Source organism: Nycticebus coucang, chromosome X (assembly GCF_027406575.1).
Source record: "Nycticebus coucang isolate mNycCou1 chromosome X, mNycCou1.pri, whole genome shotgun sequence".
Taxonomy (NCBI): Eukaryota; Metazoa; Chordata; class Mammalia; order Primates; family Lorisidae; genus Nycticebus; species Nycticebus coucang.
Window position 1 is genome coordinate 26750131 of NC_069804.1, and position 22256 is coordinate 26772386.

The 22256-nt window shown below is 37.1% G+C and overlaps 1 non-coding gene across 1 annotated transcript; it reads left to right on the plus strand.

The window, feature by feature from the left end:
* The first annotated feature begins 14213 nt into the window (after positions 1 to 14213).
* Positions 14214 to 14354, plus strand: LOC128578587 (U4 spliceosomal RNA). The gene has a single exon (XR_008377739.1). It is a non-coding gene; the product is annotated as a U4 spliceosomal RNA (small nuclear RNA).
* The last annotated feature ends 7902 nt before the right edge of the window (positions 14355 to 22256 follow it).

The window sequence follows — 22256 nt, forward strand, 5'->3', positions numbered from 1 at the left end:
TCACCCTCAGTAGAGTGCCATGATGTCACGGCTCACACCAACCTCAACCTCTTGGGCTTAAGCAATTCTCTTGTCTCAGTCTCCCAAGTAGCTGGGACAACAAGCGCCCACCACAATGCCTGGCTATTTTTTATTGCAGTAGTCACTGTTGTTAGCTGGCCTGGGCCGGGTTAGAACCTGTTGTGTGACCGGAGACGCGAATGAACAGCAGCTTTGCCGTGGGTGTAAACTCGCTCCTGTAATTATTAAATCAAGAAACAGACTACACGAAATGAGACGGCGTGTAGCGAAGATCTTTATTTAGGGGTTTGATTTTATACCTTTCTAGTCATGTACACACTTAATCTATTATCTGTTATTTTCACCATTACCTCAATTTACCTATCTGAAATCAACTAAAAAGGAAATATCCTGTTACCACATCAACATAATCACTTTTGCAGTAAACATTTTCTTCTAATCACTGACTAATCTCCGAGCAGGTGTGTAAACAAAATCATAAAGAAGAAAGTAGCCACAGGGGAACAGAGTTAATGGAAAAATATCTTCAAGCATTCACTCAGTTTATGAAGTATGAAGTATGAAGGAATGACTGTGTCTTTTCCTCAGGGCAGAGCACCTATAGACCTCTGACAATATGTTGTTAACATAAGTCAACCCTCTGGCCCGTATCTCTGAGGAAGGGCAGCATGCCCTTTGATCTCAGGCTTCACGGGGTGTACAGCTTCAGAGAAATGGCTTATGGAATAACTCCAGGGAAGCCAACTCTGCGTGTAGCCCAGGGGTGTCCAGATCCCTTAAGCCTCCGGAAGAAAAGCAAGTCATTTTAAACTCACACTGAATTTACTTTGTGCCCTTGATGTAGCATATGTTTATTTCTAAATATTATCCTACAGAACCATACAGCCTCGGGGCATGTGGCTGTCACTGTAACCACTGACCAACAGGTGCTGAGTCAAGATGATAGTTTTTAAGCATTAAGACTATACTACTAAATTGTTTACTTTAGAAAGGTTAGAATATTCACCCTGTAATCCCGGCACTCTGAGAAGCTAAGGCAGGTGGATTGACTGGGCTTTATTAAGACTTTGAGACCATCCTGAAAAAGAGGGAGATTTCGTCTCTACTAAAAAGAGAAAAATGATCCAGGCATAATGGTGGCAGGTGCCTGTATTCCCAGCTACTTGGGAGACTAAGGCAGGAAGATCGCTTGAGCCCAAGAGTCTAAGGTTGCTATGAGCTGTAACACCATGGCAGGCTACCCGTGGTGATAAGAGTGAGACTCTGTCTCAAAAATGAATGAATGAATGAATAAAGTGGTTAAATGAATGAGTTTCATGTGATGTGAATTTTTCCACAACAATAAAAACAGCAGTATTAAATGGAAACCCAGGGGACTGCTGTGTCAGGTGGTGGTCTCTCAGAGTTTTACAATATTCCACATTCCCTTTGATAACTAATGTCAGACAATAGGCCCCTGTCCACAGAACATTCTGCACACCAGATGGCAAAAGTGTACCAGCTGTGGTGTCAGGGACCCCACAGACAGGCAGGGCAGAGTCAGTCCCTACCTCACTGGGTTGTTCCCATAGCAGCACAAGTCCCCCACTCCAAGGTCGTCTGACATCAGCAGGATGATATTCTGGAGTTTCTTGTGACAAATGTCCCACTGACACTCCCAACCAAGCAGCATGGAGACACCCACAGCCAGCAGATCCTGAAAGTATTTTGGGTAAAGACAAAGCAAAACATCGGACACTATCAATTACCATTTGCATTTTTGGAAACTTAAAACACAAAATAATATTCTTTATCAATTCACTGCACAACATATCTGCCTTGGCTTGCTCAAAAACAAGAATTATTATTTTTTAAGTAATGTTTGATATGAATATAGTGTCATATTTCACCAATTAATTTTGCAAGCATGATGACATTTAATTCCTATATCATCTTTTCAAACTGTTTTTCATAATCTTGGACCCTTAAAAATGGTAACAGTGGTTGATGTTGAAAATAAGGCTTAAAAACTTGATTTTAAGGCACAAAAGAGAATTGAAAATGAGAAACTCAGAGCTGGTCAGCCTTGATTTTTTTTTCTAATGCTTTAAAAGTTGTCCTTTTTCTTTTTTTTTTTTTTTTTGGTAGAGACAGAGTCTCACTGTACCGCCCTCGGGTAGAGTGCCCTGGTGTCACATGGCTCACAGCAACCTCTAACTCTTGGGCTTACGCGATTCTCTTGCCTCAGCCTCCCAAGCAGCTGGGACTACAGGGACCCTCCACAACGCCCAGCTATTTTTTTGTTGCAGTTTGGCCAGGGCTGGGTTTGAATCCGCCACCCTCAGCATATGGGGCCGGCGCCCTACTCACTGAGCCACAGGCGCCGCCCCAAAAGTTGTCCTTTTTAATACATTTTACAATCTCAAAATTTTGCTTTGAGCCACATGGAAGGGAACGTGATGATGTGTATCCAGTTCTTAGGTCTGAGCCTAGGATACCATAAGAGGAAGAAAACATTCTGGTATAAGGTACATGAATGCATGGAAAGTAATTCCTCCTTTTCTTTTTTTTCTTTTTTCTTTTTTACAGAGACAGAGTTTCACTTTATCACCTTCAGTAGAGTGCTGTGAGGTCACAGCTCACAGCAAACTCCCAACTCTTGGGCTTAGTCAATTCTCTTGCCTCAGCCTCAGCTGGGACTATAGGCACCCGCCACAACGTCCAGCTATTTTTTGTTGCAGTTTGTCTGGGGCCAGGTTTGAATCCGCCACCCCCGATATATGGGGCTGGCGCCCTACCCACTGAGCCACAGGCACCGCCCAATTCCTCCTTTACTTCATCAAGAAATTATTAACTCCTAGAGAAAGTGTAGGAAAAACTCTTGAAGATGTCATCCTGGGGAAAGATTTTATGAAGAAGACTTCTGTGGCAATTGCAACAACAAAAATTAATAAATTAGACTTCTTTAAACTGAAGAGTATCTGCACAACTACTGATGCAACAATCAAAGCAAATAGACATCCTATAGAATAGAAAAAGTTATTTGCATGTTGTGAATCTGACAAAGGCTTGATAATCAGGATCTACAGAGAATTCAAACTAATCAACAAAAAAAGACCCAACAATCCCACATATCACTGGGCAAGAGACATGAATAGAAGGTTCTTGAAGGAAGACAGACAAATGGCTAACAAACATGAAGAAATGATCAGGCCAGGTACGGTGGCTCACGCCTGTAATTCTAGCACTCTGGGAGGCTGAGGTGGATGGACTGCTTGAGATCACAGGTTTGAGACCAACCCAAGCAAGAGTGAGACCCAATCTCTAGTTAAAAAAAAAAAAAAAGAGTGAGGCAAAACGATTGCTTGAGCCCAACAGTAGGAGGTTGCTCTTAGTTATGACACCACTGCACTCTAGGGCAACAGCTTGAGACTCTGTCTCAAAAAAAGGAACAATGCTCATTGTCCCTAATCATCAGAGAATTCCAAATAAAAACGACCTGAGATATCACCTAAAACCACCCTGTGATATCTGTCACCTAACCCCACTGAGAAGAGCCCACATCACAAAGTCTCAAAGCTACAGATATGTGGGCATGGATGTGCAGAGAGGGAACACTTTTACACTATTGGTGGGACTGCAAACTAATACAGTCTCTATGGAAGGAAATGAGGAGACTCCTCAAAGAGCTAAAATTAGTTAGACCTTCTACTTGATCCTGCAATCCTATCACTAGGTATCTGACCAGAAGAATAAAAATCATTCTACCACAAATACATTTGCACCAGAATGTTTACTGTGACTCAATTCATAATTGCTAAGTAATGGAAGTCACCTAACTGCTCATCAACTCATGAATGGATGAAAAAACTGTGGCATATGTACACTGTTGCGTGACCGGAGACATGAACAGCAGCTTTGCCGTGGGTGTAAACTCGCTCCTGTAATTATTAAATCAAGAAACAGACTACAGGAAATGAGATGATGTGTAGCGAAGATCTTTATTTAGGGGTTTGATTTTATACCTTTCTAGTCACGTACACACTTAATCTATTATCTGTTATTTTCACCAATACCTCAATTTACCTATCTGAAATCAACTAAAAAGGAAATATCCTGTTACCACATCAACATAATCACTTTTGCAGTAAACATTTTCTTCTAATCACTGACTAATCTCTGGGCAGGTGTGTAAACAAAATCATAAAGAAGAAAGTAGCGGGCGGCGCCTGTGGCTCAAGGAGTAGGGCACTGGTCCCATATGCCGGAGGTGGCGGGTTCAAACCCAGCCCCGGCCAAAAAAAAAAACCACAAAAAAAAAAAAAGAAGAAAGTAGCCACAGGGGAACAGAGTTAATGGAAAAATATCTTCAAGCATTCACTCAGTTTACTCAGTATAGTAATGACTGTGTCTTCTCCTCAGGGCAGAGCACCTATAGACCTCTGACAATATGTTGTTAACATAAGTCAACCCTCTGGTCCATATCTCTGAGGAAGGGCAGCATGCCCTTTGATCTCAGGCTTCACGGGGTGTACAGCTTCAGAGAAATGGCTTATGGAATAACTCCAGGGAAGCCAACTCTGCATGTAGCCCAGGGGTGTCCAGGTCCCTTAAGCCTCTGGAAGAAAAGCAAGTCATTTTAAACTCACACTGAATACACTTTGTGTGCTTAATGTAGGATATGTTTATTTCTAAATATTATCCTACAGTACACCATAAAATATTATTCACCCATTACAAAAGATGGAGAATGGCCAGGCGGGGTGGCTCATGCCTGTAATCCTAGCACTCTGGGGAGGCCAAAGTGAGTGGACTGCTTGAGCCTACCTGTTTGAGACCAAACAGCCTGAGTAAGATCTTGTCTCTAAAAAATAGGCAGGTGTTGTCAGGGTGGCACCTGTAGTCCCAGCTACTTGGGAGGCTGAGGCAAAAGAATCACCTAAGCACAAGACTTTGAGGTTGCTGTGAGCTGTGATGCCACGACACTTACCCAAGGCAACAAAGTGTAAGATGTAAGGAGACTTTACACCTTTTACATTTACCTGGATGGAGTTGAAATACATTCTTCTTAGTAAAGTATCACAAGAATGGAAAAATGAATATGCAATGTGCTCCACACTAATATGAAATGTAGAAACAATTACATGCTAGTAATAAAACACTAATATAGTCCAGTTCTGGGGTAGAGGGAAGCAGGAGGGGAGAGAGCGGAGAACATTGGGCAGAAGGATGAAGAGCATCAGGCAGGATCTCACCTAATGTGCACGTTGTGAGGGTGTATACCATGCCCCTGGTTGAGTTTCTCTTCTACAAATGGAACTTTACCCTGAAAGTAAGAACAATATATCCTAAAAAAGGGTACCTTCATATTGATTTGAAAAATAAAATAAATACTCAAAAAAATAAAAAGAAAGGAATTTTGGATTTGAAAACTAACGAATGAGATGGAAAATGCAATAGAGAGTCAATAGCAGAATTAGTCAATCATAAGAAAGAATCTGTGAAATTGAAGACAGATTATTTAAAACTGCATATATAGCCAAATGAGAAAAAAGTGAATAAAACGGAAGAAAGCTCATGAGATTTATCAGATAGCATAAAAAGAGAAAATTTTGGAGATATTCAAGTTTGTAAAGTAGAAGAGCAAGACAAAGGGGTGAAAAACTTCTTTGAATCAATAATAGCACAAAACTTTCCAAATCTGAGGAAAGATATTCAAGGCCTGACAGTTAAGTACACAATCCCATCCTAGAAAAAGGGTGACATACACACTCTCACTGCTGAGTATCATGACCGTCACCTTTGAGGTACTACCCTTGGGAAACTATACACTGACACCATTGCCTACGCCACTCTTCAAAGCAATTTTGGAAATCTTTTCCTGGAATGGCTATCAGAGCTATCATCATACAAGGTCTATCAGTTAAGTTTGGGAACTCCTTCTAGAAAAAGTGCTACTTATGTCACTGCTCAATATCACTATGGTCACCTTTGAAATACTCCCCTTGACCATCTGATAACCACAGTGACATGCATCAATGAGGTAGGTAGCACTTTTTCAAGGATGACTTCACAGACTTAATTGTCCAACCTCGTAAATATGCCAGCGTGGCTAGGTTAAAACACTCTAATCCAATTCAATCCAACAGAGAATCCACTCAGACATTACAATCAAACTACCAAATATCAAGGGAAAAAGTGGATCCTGAAGCAGCAAGAGAAAAGAGCCAAATAATGTATCGGAAAGTTCCAACAGGGCTAGCAGTGGTTACTCGGAAGAAACCCAGCAGCCCAGCAGAGAGTGGGGTGATACATGTATTAAAAGTGCCAGGGAAAAACACTGCCAATGAAGAATAATATACCCAACAAAGCTATCCTTTATACATGAAAGAAAGGTAAAGACTTCCCCAGATAAACAAAAGCTGAGGGAGTTTATCACCATCAAATATCTCCTACAAGAAATGTTAAAGGGGGCTGGGCATAGTGGCTCACATCTGTAATCCTAGCACTCTGGGAAGCATGGACTGCCTGAGCTTGAGAGTTTGGGACGAAGCCTGAGCAAGGGCGAGACCCCGTCTCTACTAAAAATAGAAAAACTGAATGCTCAGTGCCCGTTGCACAGTGGTTATGGCACCAGCCACATGCACAGAGGATGGCGGGTTTGAACCGGGCCCAGGCCAGCTGAAGAACAATGACAACTACAACTACAACAACAAAAAATAGCCAGGCGTTCTGGGAGGCACCTGTAGTCCCAGCTATTTGGGAGGCTGAGGCAAAAATAGAAAAACTGAGGCAAGAAGATCACATGAGTTGCAGGTTGTTGTGAGCTATGATGATGCCATAGCACCCTATCTGGGGTGACAGCTTGAAACTCTGCCACAAGAAAAAAAAAAGAAAAGAAAATAGAAAGAAACAAATGCGAAAGGGAATTTGTAAATTTTAAAGAGAAGGGTTCTGTTTAGTAACAAAAAAAAAACCCAACATATGACAGTACACATCTCACTGGTAAAAGGAAGTACATAGTCAAATTCAGAATACTTTAATACTGCAATGGTGGCATATAAACCACTTATATCTTTAGTATAGATGTTACAAAATAAAACTATTAGTAATAGTAAAATAAGATAAGTAACAAAGAATTAATGAAATAACCAGAAAAGAATTAACAAAATTGAAGTAGTTAAGTTCTTACTTATCAACAATTACAACAAATGGAAACTGAGTAAGTCTACAATAAAAATACACAGGGTAAGTGAATAATTTTTTTTAAAAGACCCAAATATGTACTATCTAAAAGAGTCGTCCTTTACCTGTAAGAACAATCACAGAATCAAAGTGAAGAGGGTGACACCTGTCGCTCACTGAGTAGGGCGCCAGCCCCATATAGAGGGTGGCGGGTTTGAACCCAGCCCCGGCCAAACTGCAACAATAAAAATAACATCTAACACCAGAAGAATACACATGCTTCTCAAGTACACACAGAACTTAGTCCAGAATAGATCATATACTAGGATATAAAACTACTCTTTACAGATTTACAAAAACTACAATTACATTAAGTATCTTTTCTGACCAGAAAGGTATAAAACTAAAAGTCAAACAGGAAAAATCTTGAAAAACCCACAAATATGTGAAAATTAAAATTCATCTCATCAATAGGTCAATGAACAAATTAACAGAGAAATTTAAAAATATAATTAAGTAAATAGAAATGGAAACGCAACATTATCAAAACCCATAGCATGCAGCAAAAGATGTTGTAAGAGAGAAGTTTATGGCAATGATAACCAACATTGAAGAAGAATGACCCTAAATAGATAATCTGACATAATACCTCAAGGAACTTTAAAAGCAAGAACAAATTAAGCCCAAACTTAGCAGATAGATAGATATAACAAAACTCCGAACACAAACAAAATACAGACCAGAAAAACAACAGAAAAGATCAATGAAACAAGTTGGGTTTGGGAATCAAAATCAACAAACCTTTACCTTTACTGAGACTAAGGAAAGAAAAGATACAAATAAAATAAGAAGAGACATTATAATTGAAAGAAGAATACGAGAATACTATGAATATATGCCAACATACTGGATAACCTACATGAAATGGATAAATTTGTAGACAAATACAACCTATCAAGAATGAATCATGATGAAACAGAAAATTGTAACAAATCACAATCATGACTATGGAGGTTGAATCAGTAATATAAAGTATTACAAAGAAAAGTCTAAGACCTGACAGCTTTCCTACTGAATTCTAACACACATTTAAAGAAGAAGTAATACTGATTGTTTTCAAATTCTTTCAAAATAACAAAGAAGAGCAAATTCCTCCAAGCTCATTTTATAAAGCCAGTATGTCTTTATGTCAAAGACAAAGATACTACAACATGAAGACAATCTCCCTAATAAATACCAATGCAAAAATACTGAGCAAAGTACTAGCAGACTGAATTCAACAGCATATAACAAAGATCATTCACCATAACCAACTAGGTTTTATACCAGAGATGTAAGAATGACTCAAAGGTACAAAAATCTATAAATGTATAGGCAGCACCTGTGGCTTAGGGAGTAGGGCGCTGGCCCTATATACCCAGGGTGGCAGGTTCAAACCTGGCCCCGGCCAAACTACAACAAAAAAATAGCCAGGCAGGCGCCTGTAGACCCAGCTACTCAGGGGGCTGAGGCAAGAGAATCGCCTAAGCCCAAGAGTTGGAGGTTCCTGTGAGCTGTGACACCATGGCACCCTACCAAGGGAAACAAAGTAAGACGGTCTGTTAAAAAAAATCTATAAATGTAATACATAAAATTAATAGAATGAAGATCAAAAAGCATAGGATCCACTCTATATGTACAAGAAAAAGCATTTGGCAAAATTCAACATCCTTTCAAGATAAAAACTGTCAACAAATTAGGTATGGGAACGAATGTACCTCAAAAAAAAAAAAAAAGGCTGTATATGACAAAGTCATGCTCACATCATAAATACTGCTAACAACTCGTCAGCAAAACGTTGAAAGTTTTTTCTCTAAGATCAGGAACAACACAGAAATTCCCACTCTCATCACTTGCATGCAACATAGTAGTGGAAGTGCTAGCCAGAGCAATAAGGAATGAGAAAGAAACAAAATTCAGTTCAGGAAAGAAAAAACTTAAATTGTTCCTGTTTGCAGACAACATAATTTTACAAATAGAAAACCCTAAATAGTCTATCAAGGAATTGTGAGAACTAATAAACAAATTCAGTATTTTTGAGGGATACCAACACACAAAAATCAACAGTATTTCTATACACTAATCATGAATTATACAAAAAAGAAATCGAGAAAACAATCTCATGTACAACAGCTACCACAAAATTTACTTAGGAATAAATTTAACCAGAAAAGTTAAACACTGATATACTAAAAACTATAAACCATTGATAAAGACATTGAAGAAAACACGAAGAAATGAAAAGATACCCCATGCTCACAGATGAGAAAAATTAACGTCGTTGAAATGTCAATACTACCCAAAGCAATCCTCAAATTCAATGCAATTCTTATCAAAACTCTCATGACAGGGGCTACGAGAGGTGGCTCACACTTGTAATCCTAGCACTCTGGGATACCAAGGCTGGTGGATTGCCTGACCAGACTGAGCCAGAGCGAGACCGCTTCTCTAAAAAAAGCCAGGCGTTGTATAGTCCCTGATACTAGGGAGGCCGAGGCAAAAGAATGGCTTGAGCCCAAGAGTTTGAGGTTGCTGTGAGCTATGACGACATAGCACTCTACCAAGTATGACAAAGTGAGACTCTGTCTCAAAAACAAACAAATAAAAAACTCCATTTAAGGCTTAGCACCTGTTGCACAGTGGTTACAGCACTGGCCACATGCACCAAGGCTGACAGGTTGGAACCCGGCCCAGGCCTGCTAAACAATGACAAGTACAACAAAAAATAGCCGAGAATTATGGCGGATGCCTATGGTCCCAGCTACTTGGGAGGCTGCAACAGGAGAAACACTTAAGCCCAAGGGTTTGATGTTGCTGCGAGCTGGGATGCCACAGCACTCTACTGAGTGTGAAATAGACTCTGTCTCAAAAAAAAAAAACAAAAACCTCGCATTGCAGTTTTCACAGAGAAGAAAAAATAATCATGAAATTCATAAGGAACCACAAAAGTCTACTACTAACCAAAGCAGTCCTAGGCAAAAACAACAAAGCTCCAGGCATCACACTTGACTGACTTCAAAATGTATTACGAATAATCAAAACTGCATGGTACGGGCATTAAAGCAGATACACACACCAATTAAACACATTAGAGAGCCCCAAAATAAATGGGTATGTTTAAGATCAATTTATTTTGAACAAACTTGACAAGAACACACATGGGGGAAGTCAGCAGTCTCTTTAATGAAAGGGGCTGGGGCAAATGGATGGATATCCACATGCGGAAGAATAATATTTAACCATTATCTCTCACCATAAATAAAAATTCACTCAAAATGAACTAAAGACTTAAAAGATCTGAAACTGCAAACCTTCTAGAAGAAAATATAAGGGGAATGCTCCATGACATTGGTCTGGGCAATAATTTTTTGGATAAGAACTCAAAAGCACAGGCAATAAAAGCAAAAATACACAAATGGGATTCCACCAAACTAAAAAACTTGTGCACAAACAAGACACAACCTATGGAAGGGGAAATATAGTGGTAAATGATATATTTCATCTGTTATGTCCAAAGAAGACATACGAATGGCCCAAAGGTATATGAAAAATGCTCAAAACATCAGGGAAATGCAAATGAAAACCACAATGAGGTGTCATCTCACTCTGTTAGAATGGCTAGTATCATAAAGATGAAATATAGAAAGTGTTCGATAGGGTGTGGAGAAAAGGAAATGCTTGCACTTTGTCAATAGGAATGTAAATTAGTGCAGCCAGTATACAAAATAGTACGCGGGTTCCTGAAAAAAATAAACACAGAACTACAATATGATCCAATATTCCCGCTACTGAGTATAAATAGTAAGGGAAACAAAACCAATCTATCAAAGCAATACCTATGCAGTCATATTCATCCCAACATTATTAACAAGAGTCGAACTATGGAATCAATTGAATGGCCCATCCAAGGATGAGCAGATAAAGAAAATGTGTTATATATACACAATGCCATATTATTCATACTCAGAATAAAAGGGGATCCTTCACTTGTGACAACATGGATGAACCTGGAGGACATTATTTTGAGGAAAATAAGTCAGGAACAGAAAAATAAATACTGTGCAATCTTACTTACATTCAAAATCTTAAAATGTTGAACTCTTTCAAACACACATTGCAATAGTAGTTACCAGTGGCTGGTGATGAAGTGTGGTTGGGAAGATTTTGGTCAAAGGATCCAAAATGTGAGTTGGAGAGGAGCAATAAGTATAAAAGATATATTGTACACAATGACTGAACATAGTTCATAACAGTGTATTGCATTTTGAAAATTGCTAAGTGTTCTCACTACAAAACCAAAGTATGTGAGGTAATGCATATTTTAATTAGCTCCTTTTATCCATTCCACAAGGTATATGTATTTCACAACAGCACGTTTTAAATGACAAATATTTACTATTTTCAGTTGTCAATAAAATAAAATGAATCAACTGCATGTCTGTATACCACACCATAACAATCACAAATAAAATTAAAACATTTCCATGTACAATAGCATCAAGTAGTGCGAAATATCCAGGGAAAATCAGCAAAATACTGGCAAGATCTGTACATACCTATACACATTGCTGAGGAAAGTGAAAAAAGATCTACAGAAATGAAGGAATATAATATTTTCTTTTATTGAAACACTACAGTATAGTGTCAAGATACCAATCTTTTCTCAATTAATCCACAGATTAACCCTTAATAAAAGTGACAGGTCTTTTATGTAAACATTTTCAAAATTATTCTAACATTATTATCAAAGTGCAAAACACCTATAATAGCCAAAATACTTCTGGAAAAAAGTATTTTTAAAGCAATGTTTAAATATCTTTACTGCCCAATGTCAAGTACTCCTACAGAACTCTAATATTCAAGAGAGAAATTATTGCCATTAAGAAAGAATTAAATATAATAGAAAATCCACAGATATTACTGATTAATGTTTGAAGAAACAATAAAGCTATTATTTTGATAAGTACACTAACAACTGAACAACAAAATGTATAAAATATACCAAAAAAATATTTCAAGTCTTGCTGTAGGGAATGATTTGTTAGAATACATAAAATAAAAATTGTATTTTATCAAATATAAAAACTTCTCCTCTTGCTAATAGTTATAAAATGAAAGACAAGTCATAGAACTGGAAAAAACATTCACCATTTAAAAACCTGAAAAATGCACTGGTGTCCAAAATATATAATTATTCTACTGAACACTAAAAAGACATCTATATGGACAGTTGTCAGGAAAAAATACTTCACTAAAAGATAATCAATAATTACCCCTTGACTGCACTTATGTACACAGCTATGATTTAACAATAAATTAAAAAATAAAATAAAATAGATACTAAAGTCAAAAAAATAAAAAAATAAAAAATAAAAAGCCTTCCCAGTTAAAGGTTTATTGGTAAATTTTAAGAACCACTTGCCTAAGGAATAATAAAATGTTCTCTGGGAGGGGACCATGACCATGACCTATTTCTGCTTAATCTCATTAAGCTACTCTGGGGGTATGTTCACAACCCCAAGACTCAAGTGAGGAAAGAGAAAGAGATGGGGTACTGAGAAGACCTAGCCCAGTAATAACCAAGAACCATAAAACATGAAATCATTTGTACGCGTCTGAAGTTTCTCCAGTAGGAGTGCACAGCACACTTGCCTTCTGCTCCATTCTTGCTTTGCCTTAAGCACAATCTTTTTCACACAGAGATGTTCAATAAATATGTGTTGAGTAAAAAAGAAAAAAAAGATAATCAAAATCAATAAGCTCACAAATAAGTCACAAGATCTTTACTTTTCAGGGAAATGCATATGAAATCTACAGTCAGACTCCAATTCACACCTTCTATAACTGCTACAACTAGAAAGTGTCGCAAAACCAAAAGCTGGCGAGGACGTGGACCAACTGGTACTTCATACACTGACGCTAAGGCTACAAAATATTATAGGGACTCTGGACAACATTTTTGCCCTTTCTTAAAAAGTTAAACATATCCCAACATATCATCTACCATTTCTACTCCTAGGTATCTACTCAAGAGAAACGAATGTTTTTGTTCATATAGAGATCTCTGAAACAAAGTTCATGACAGATTTATTCATAACAATCAAAATACGTAAAGAAGTAAAATGTCCATCATCAGGTAAACGGTTAAACAATATGCTGAATAGCCATACAACTTATGTTCTGTTTCAACAATGAAAAGGGACTTATTTTCCTATAAACATGAAAGCATGGGCAGACCTCAGAAACATTACACCAAGTGCATGAAGCCAGACAATCTAGATGACTTATGTATAAAACATAAGCATAAATTCCTCTATATAAATTACCATGTATATTTTTGTCTACAGATACCAAATGCAATACTCTTAACTATTTCAAAACAACCATTAGTACTATGCCATCATGTGATAATTTCTTTGATTTTTATTAATATCACTATGGCATGTGTGAAACTCCCAAAAATGCAAATCAAGATCCCTTTGCAGAAAGAACCACAATTAGCCATCAAATGTGTATATTGCGAAATGCAGACATACATATATAATCTATATGGTATTTACATAAATAATATATTACTCTCTCTGGGCATATATCTGCAAGTTCATTATTTGCCTTTTCACTGAAGATTTTTTTCAAACTACATGTAAATTAACTGGTTAAGATTATAAAAGTTGAGAGGCACCTGTGGCTCAAGGAGTAGGGCGCCAGTCCCATATACCGGGAGCGGCAGGTTCAAGCCCAGCCCCTGCCAAAACTGCAAAAAAAAATAAAAAACAAAAATGAAACGATGATAAAAGTTATACAGTATATCCAGTATGGACACACTATTATTTATCCTACAATTATTTGGCCTTTTATACATTAATACATTTTTGCACAAGTACCTGTGTCAAATACAGTTTTACAAGTGATTTTAACATGCAAAACATACACAAATTAAAAACTTTGCTGGAGGGTGTCAAATTTCTTTCCATAAAGGCAATAATATTAGCTTTGAGCCGTGGCAGTATCGTAGCCAATGAGGTTTATCCGAGGCACGATTACTGCTAACTGAAAACTTTTCCCAATACCCGGCCATGACGACTTGCAATATAGTTGACACTGGCAATTTTTGACGGTCTCTAAGTAGACGGAATAAAAAAAAAGGCAGCAATCTTTTAAACTCTCATCATATTCTCATTTTTAATTGCATAAAATATTAAGCGTATTTAGTAGCTATCCTTTTTTTTTTTTTTTTTTTTTTTTAGCTAGGACGAGGTTTGAGCCCACCACCTCCAGTGTATGGGGCCGGCAACCCTACTCCTTGAGCCACAGGCGCCGGCCCAGTAGCTATCTTTTGATGCTTTTTACTAATATCATTTGTTACGTAGGCTATACTTTCATTATTATTTGAAAAAACATAATTATGATATACATATTACGTATATGTAACATAAGGATATTTTCTTTTTACTCTCTTTATGTTCTATAAATTGTTTCTCTATCAATTCAGATTTTAACTATTTTACATACGTTAAAGAACATAAGATATTTTGCCAACCTTGAATGTGTATAATTATTATAGACATAAATTTTTTTGCCATTCATTTTCTTAATGAAAAATTTTGGGGATTCTCATACAATGTTTCATCCAGGTCAACATTATCATGAGATCACCAATTATAAAAATAAAACTTTAATATTTTCGTTGTTTGCTCAAAATTGTTCTAATCTATACATAATTGGCTCAAATATGTATATTAATAGCAAATAATCTTGGATTTATTGTCACTAAAAATATTTTATTAATAAAATATTTATATAAATTTATATAATTTATATAAATTAATAATTTTGGTTAAAAACAGCTATGAAACTTTGAAATAGTGTAGCATACTATACATTGAACATATACATGACACACGAAGATATTAATGACGTGAAAAATGTTAGCATTTAATAACCACTAATAATAGCAGAGAAATAAGAACATATTACCCGCAAATAAGCCATGATTGAAATGACGAACCGACCTCTCGTTACAAATCAGGGAGCTTTCAGTGAGGAGACGTCGTCACGGGCTTTAAGAAGAAGGTGCCTTCTCAATAGCATCCGTGGAAAAATACCACCAGAGAAAAGGAGGCAGAAAATTTGTAATCCTCAAAGCTCGACCACACTGAAAGCGGCACGGGACGGAAACAGAATACTGGTAGCGCGTAAAGACCAAACTGCGCGAGAGCCAAGATGGCGCCGCCTTCTGTTACCAGTTGGTAATGGCGGTTGGATGGAACGCGAGCCTGGGAATTTGTGCAGCGTCACAACTGTTGCGCTGTGTTGCTTGCAAGAGCCTCACTAAAGGTGGCCCGGAATACGGACAAGGGCCCCAAACACCATCTTTTGAAGTAAAGGATGTCAACTAATGAGTGAAAATAATTTCAAGCTGAATTAAATCATAAAAAAGTTCAATGAACACAACAGTGGGCAGAAAGAAACAGAAGTAAAAATAGAAGAGGAAAATGTAAAATGAAGGGAAAGATGGTCAACTTAAAAAATTATATTACATGATAAACCAGGACAAAGCTCTATTGCTTTTTATCGTCTAACCTTGAAAGTTACATTGTGTCCTTTCTGTCATGGTCATAATCACAGACCCCACCTCTGGAGGGGGTAGAACTACCTATCAAAACCTCTTACACTTTTTAGAAAGGTGTATGGGACAGGAGATATTATTGCAGCCCTCTCTGGATGAGAAAATCTGCCACTCCCACTCCGAGCACACTAGTATCCTTCTACATTTTTGTGCCTTGATACTTCTTAATAAACATTTGTATTTTTCCCAACAGAGTTGAGTGTGTGTTTTTAATTAGATTTATCCCTTGGTGCATTATATTCGCCATTACTGTGATCAATGAAGTTTCTTTTAAAATATATTTTAGCCCAGCAGCTACAAAGTCTTGTGTTCAGGCTCATCTGACATATTTCCTTCAGTTATACTTTCAAGACCTTTTGTGCATGTGGAAAGGCAAAACAGAGAAACTCACAACCTGGTAAATAGCGCTCTTCTGTGGGAAAAAAATATATATATCTTAGTTGCTTTTAGTATAAAGAAATGCAACTCATTTCAGTTCCTGCCATCTTGCTAACCTCTCTGATTTTTAAAATAATTTAAATGTCTTGGACTTTTCTATAAAAGAAATTCTATTATCTGCAAATAACCTTTTTATTTCTTCTTTCTAATCTTTATACTCCTGTAGTTCTTATCCCCATTGCATTGCACAGCACTTCCAATATAACATGAATGAAGCTGTGGGGAGTGGATTTGCTCCCGGCATTTTTTAAGGGAATGCTTTTTTCCTATTTTGAATTATGCTGCGTGAAGCTGCTTATAAACGCACTCCTCATTAAAAATATCTTTTGTTTCTAATTCACCAAGAATTAGCATTTTTATCATTAATCATAACAGAATATTATCAAGTACTTTTTCTACATGTAGTGAGATAATATGTGCTCCCCCGCCCCAGTTTTTCATATACCGTTTCACTTAGAACTTTTGCATCTTTATTCATGCAAATATGGACCTGTACTTCTTCATTCATTCTCATACTGACTTCGTTTAGTTTTGGTATGTCTACACTGTCCTCGTGGAGTGAATTGGTATGTGAAGTGTTTGAGTAAGATGGAGATGGTACATTCTTTGAATGTTTATTAGAAAAATAATTATATTAATAATGACAAACTTTCAAAAGGCCTAAACATTTTAATTAAAAGCAGAGGTTTTCAGATTTTTAAAAATAGGAAGTCTTGGCTTCGTGCCCATAGCACAGTGGTTATAAGCGCCATCCAATAGGCTGAGGGTGGCGGGTTTCAACCCGGCCCAGACCAGCTAAAACAACTGCAACAAAAAAATAGCCGGGCATTGCCGTGGGCGCCTGTAGTCCCAGCTACTTGGAAGGCTGAGTCAAGATAATTGCTTAAGCCCAAGAGTTGGAGGTTGCTGTGAGCTGAGACGCCACTGCACTCTATCAAGGATGACACAGTGAGACTCTGTCTCAAAAAAAAAAAAAAATGGAAGTCTCAATGTATATGACACAAAACAACTTCCATTAAAAAATACAATTAGGTTGAAAATAATAGTATGGAAAAAGACATGGCAAATTCAAGTAAGCATAAGAAATATGGTATGCGATCAGCACCTGTAGCACAGTGGTTATGGCGACAGCCACATACACCAAGGCTGGCGGGTTCAAACCCAGCCCTGGCCAGCTAAATGACAAGGACAACTGCAACAATAAAATAGCCAGGTGTTGTGGTGGGCACCTATAATCCCAGTCCTTGGGAGGCTGAGGCAAGAGAATCGCTTAAGCCCGAGAGTTTGAGGTTGCTCTGAGCTGTGACAGAACAGCACTCTACTGAGGGTGACATACTGAGACTCTGTCTCAAAAGAAAAAGAAAAAGAAATCTGGTATGGCTATGGTGGTTCAAAGTAAAAAAAATGACTTTAAGAAAAAGAGTATGGGCCAGTGCCTGTGGCTGAGTGAGTAGGGCACCAGCCCCATATACCAAGGGTGGTGGACTCGAACTCGGCCCTGGCCAAACTGCAACAAAACATAACCGGGCATTGTGGCGGGCACCCTTAGTCCCAGCTACTCGAGAGGCTGAGGTAAGAGTCACCTAAGCCCAAGACTTGGAGTTTGCTGTGAGCTGTGACGCCATGGCACTCTCCTAAGGGTGCCAAAGTGAGGCTCTGTCTCTAAAGAAAAAAACAAAGAAAGAAAGAAAGAAAAGGAAAAGAAGAAGATTAGAAATAAGAAGGGAAGTTTCATTATTAAAGGATCCGTTTTACATGAATACCAAAACCCTAAATATTCAGGTACCTAATGAAAAAACTTCAAAATACATAAAATAAAGCCTGCTTTTTTTATCTTTAGTTTTAATCTCTTTTTGTTGTTGTTCTTTAGTTTTATTTTGAGACAGAATCTCACTTTGCTACCCTGGGGTCTTAGCTCACAGCAACCACAAACTCTTGGGCTCAAGTGATTCTCTAGCCTTAGCCTCCCAAGTAGCAGGGACTACAGGCGCCTGCTACAAGGTCAGGTATATTTTCAAGACAGGGTCTTGCTCTTGCTCAGCCTGGTCTTGAACCTGTGAGCTCAATCAATACCCCCCCAACTCTGCCTCCCAGCGTGCTAGGAGTGATCCACCAGCTCAGCCCCTAGTTTTCATCTTTCCTCATTAGAATTCTTAACCCTGTACTTTATTCTTTCTCTTTCTCTCTCTTCCTACACTTTCAATTCTACTCTAGAAGTGGTCTCTCTAGTCTGTTAGAGTCATGATCGGAAGAGTGTTTCTAATGTACAGATAGCTGTACATAATTGACAACTTCATAAGAGATTGTGATTTGATAGATACAATTTTTTTATATCTTTGATACTTTCATTAAGGCCAAATATGAGGTTTCACTACATTCATATGCGCTAATGCAAGAACATACATACACCTGTATCTGTAACATACACCTTGTTCACTTGACTGCCCTCACACTAGGCAATGCATCTGTAATATGCTACCCTGACAGAAGGTGACAGGTGTGGTACAAGTGTACTGAAGAAACATTTATTGAATCAACTAAACAAAATTAATTGAAAGACTTTAACCAAGTAATAACAACAAGATACACTGCTGGGATCATGAGAATCTGCACCTTAAAACAGTGTTTCTTCTTAATTTTATATTAATTGACTTTAAGGATAAAAAGCTACAAACTAAAGCATGTCATAAAGAAAATTTTATAGAGGTTGTGAAGGTGTGAATGGATAGTCTGGTTCAGCACACCATCCTTGAGAGGAAAAGCTAGAAAAACTGGGAAAAATATTAAAGATTACTGTTCAAAGACAGAAATCCAAGGTTCCAAACATTTGTAGGGATAGAAATCCAAGGTTCCAAACATTTGTAGGGATAAGACATTAGAAGAGTTGTCTATAATAAAAAAAAAAAGAAGAAGAGTTGTCTAGCTGATTAGAAAGAAACCTGGTACTGCTTTTCCCCTTAAAATTCTTTGTTGAAACACAAAGGAACTAAGCAGAAATTTGTAGTTGAGAATAAACAACAGAGCAGGAACTTTAGTAGTCTCACTCAATCTAGGGGACACTGAATTCAGAGCCCTCCAAGGAAAAGAGGCACCAGAAAATAACCTAAGAATTCAACTGGCATCCCCGAAGGACTATGAACTAAGTGTCCATATCAACCAGAAATGAAAACCTCCTCACAAAACTTGAGACCTACCTTCAAAAGCTCTCAATTCCTGATTGCTATAACTTTCTTCACCTTAAATTAACTATCTCATCATTAGCAAAACCAAATCCCCCTAGTGGAAGATAAAATCACCTGGAATTTCACATTATCTCAAATAATATTTTACACAGAAAATCAGCATGAAATCAAAACTAACTGAGCTTTAAAAAATAAAATAAAAATAAAAAACTAACCATGCATAATTTGGAAACATTTTGGGATAACTAAATTTCAAGGTGATTTATAGTTAAATTACATGGTGGTCAGAGAATAGACTGTGTAGTGTCAATTTTGCCTAATGATCAATTTTTGTAGATTTTTTCATGCGTATTTCAAAAGAATATATATTTTGCAGTTGCTGGGTCTATTCTTCTATATATGCCAGTTAGGCAAACATTGCTTAAATATTCTGCTTTCTAACTATATTATTCCATTGTGTTTTACATTAGTTTCAGAGCTAAGTGAATTTGTCTGGTTACTTATGAAAATACAAAAACACCTGAAAATAAACTAATATTTTAAAATATAAAAAAAAATAAAATACAAGAACAGGTATTAATTCCAGGGTGTTGATGCCAAATTCTGCTTGAATTTTGACAACGAGGCACTTGATTACAAGTTAACTTGTAATTAAATATGGAAAATACTGTCACATTCATAGACTTGAGTGCTTCCAAATAACAATACTTTCAGGTTTACCTATTTTTCTTAAATTCAAAGGATGACCAAGTAACAGCTATCTTCTCTTAACCAGAGGCTTCAAAGAATGGTATCACCAAATTTATTCAGAAGTCATGATAATTAACAACATTATTTGTAAAATCCTGGCTTTTTCTTTCTTTTTTTTTTTTTTTTGTAAAGAAAGGATCTCACTTTATTGCCCTCGGTAGAGTGCCGTGGCCTCACACAGCTCACAGCAACCTCCAACTCCTGGGCTTAGGCTATTTTCTTGCCTCAGTCTCCCAAGTAGCGGGGAGTACAGGTGCCCGTCACAACGCCCGGCTATTTTTTTGTTGCAGTTTTGCTGTGGCTGGGTTGGAACCCACCACCCTTGGTATATGGGGCTGGTGACCTAACCACTGAGCCACAGGCGCCACACCAAATTCTGTTATTTTTAATTAAACATATGACACATAATAATGGAGATATTCATGTGAGGCTTATGCAATTATTTACCTTTTAGGTGAGGAGGGACATGGATCCCACATACAAAGAAACCAACAAAAAGTAAACAAGATTAAAAAGTTAACATACATATATATTCCAGTTACTGACACAGGTTTAAGGGTCCAAGGCTAAACATGGATTATCTGTTAGCATTTCAACTGGGGCCCTTCAAGTTTTGCTGGTGTTATCCATACAATCAATGATTTCTTTGTTGTCCTAGAGAGCCGCCAGTGCCATGTCTTCTAACAGAAGAAGCAAGATGTGACTGAGTCTTAGAAAACAACTTTAGACACAGCTGGCTATTAAGGATTTGTAGGTTTACATACCAAAAGGAAGAAAATTGGATTCTTTGGAGGTAAAAGTATGACATAGTAATAGGAAATGAATAAAGGACAGTGTATACAACAAATAATATTTAAGATTTAACTAATGAATGCATATTTATTAACTCAAGCTTTTATGGAGCACGTAATTTATACTAGACTATTTTAATTTATACTATACTACTATTACTACCAAAAAAGGTAGTAAATATAGTACAGAGTTCCTTTACCTTTATTCAACTTGTCCAAATATCATTAGTTATATCACCATAGTACTATTATTTCTAAAACCAAGAAATTATTATAGATAGAATACTGACTAATCGATGAAACTCATTTAAATATCTTCAATTGTCACATTAATGTCCTTAACTTTCAGGATCCAATTCAATGGCCCACATTGCATTTACTTGTCATGTCTTACAACCTGGAGAAGTGTCATAATCATAATCATGACACTTCTGAAGAGTAATGGAAAGTTATTTTGTTCAATGTCCCTCAACTCAAATTTCTGTTGTATTTTCTCATGATGAAGTCTGGTTATGCAATTCAATATACGAAGATAAAAGGGTCAATTCAGCAAAAAGATGTAAAAAATTGTAACTATCTATGCACCCAACACTGGAGCTCCTAAACATAGAAAGCAAATGTTAATAGACCAAAAGAGAGAGATACATTACAATACAATAATAGTAGGGAATTTTCAACATCTCACTGCCAGTAATGGACAGATCACACAGAAAGAAAACGAACAAAGAAAAAGAAAAGTTAAACTACATACTAGACCAAATAGGCCTAATTAACATTTACAGGATATTTTATTAGAGTGCTACAAAATATACACTCTTTTAATCACCACAGAGAACATTCTACATAACAGACCATATCTTGGGCAATAAGGAAAGTCAGAAAAAATACGACAAAAAAGAAAAAGGAATAAAGTCAAATATCTTTTGTGACCACAATAGCTTGAAACTAGAAATCAATAATAAAAGTAACTTAGGAAAATACAAAAACATCTGAAAATAAAATAATATGGTCTTGAACAACTAACGGATAAATGAGAAAATTTTATTAAAAATTGAAAAATGTCTTCAAACAAAGGGAAATGGAAATATAACATCCTGAAATCTATAGGGTACATAAAAAGCAGTACTAAGAGGGAACTTTACAGTAATAAATGCCTATGTTAAAAAAGTAAAAAAATGTGCGGCACCTGTAGCTCAGTGGGTAGATTGCCAGCCACATACACCGAGGCTGGCCAGTTTGAAC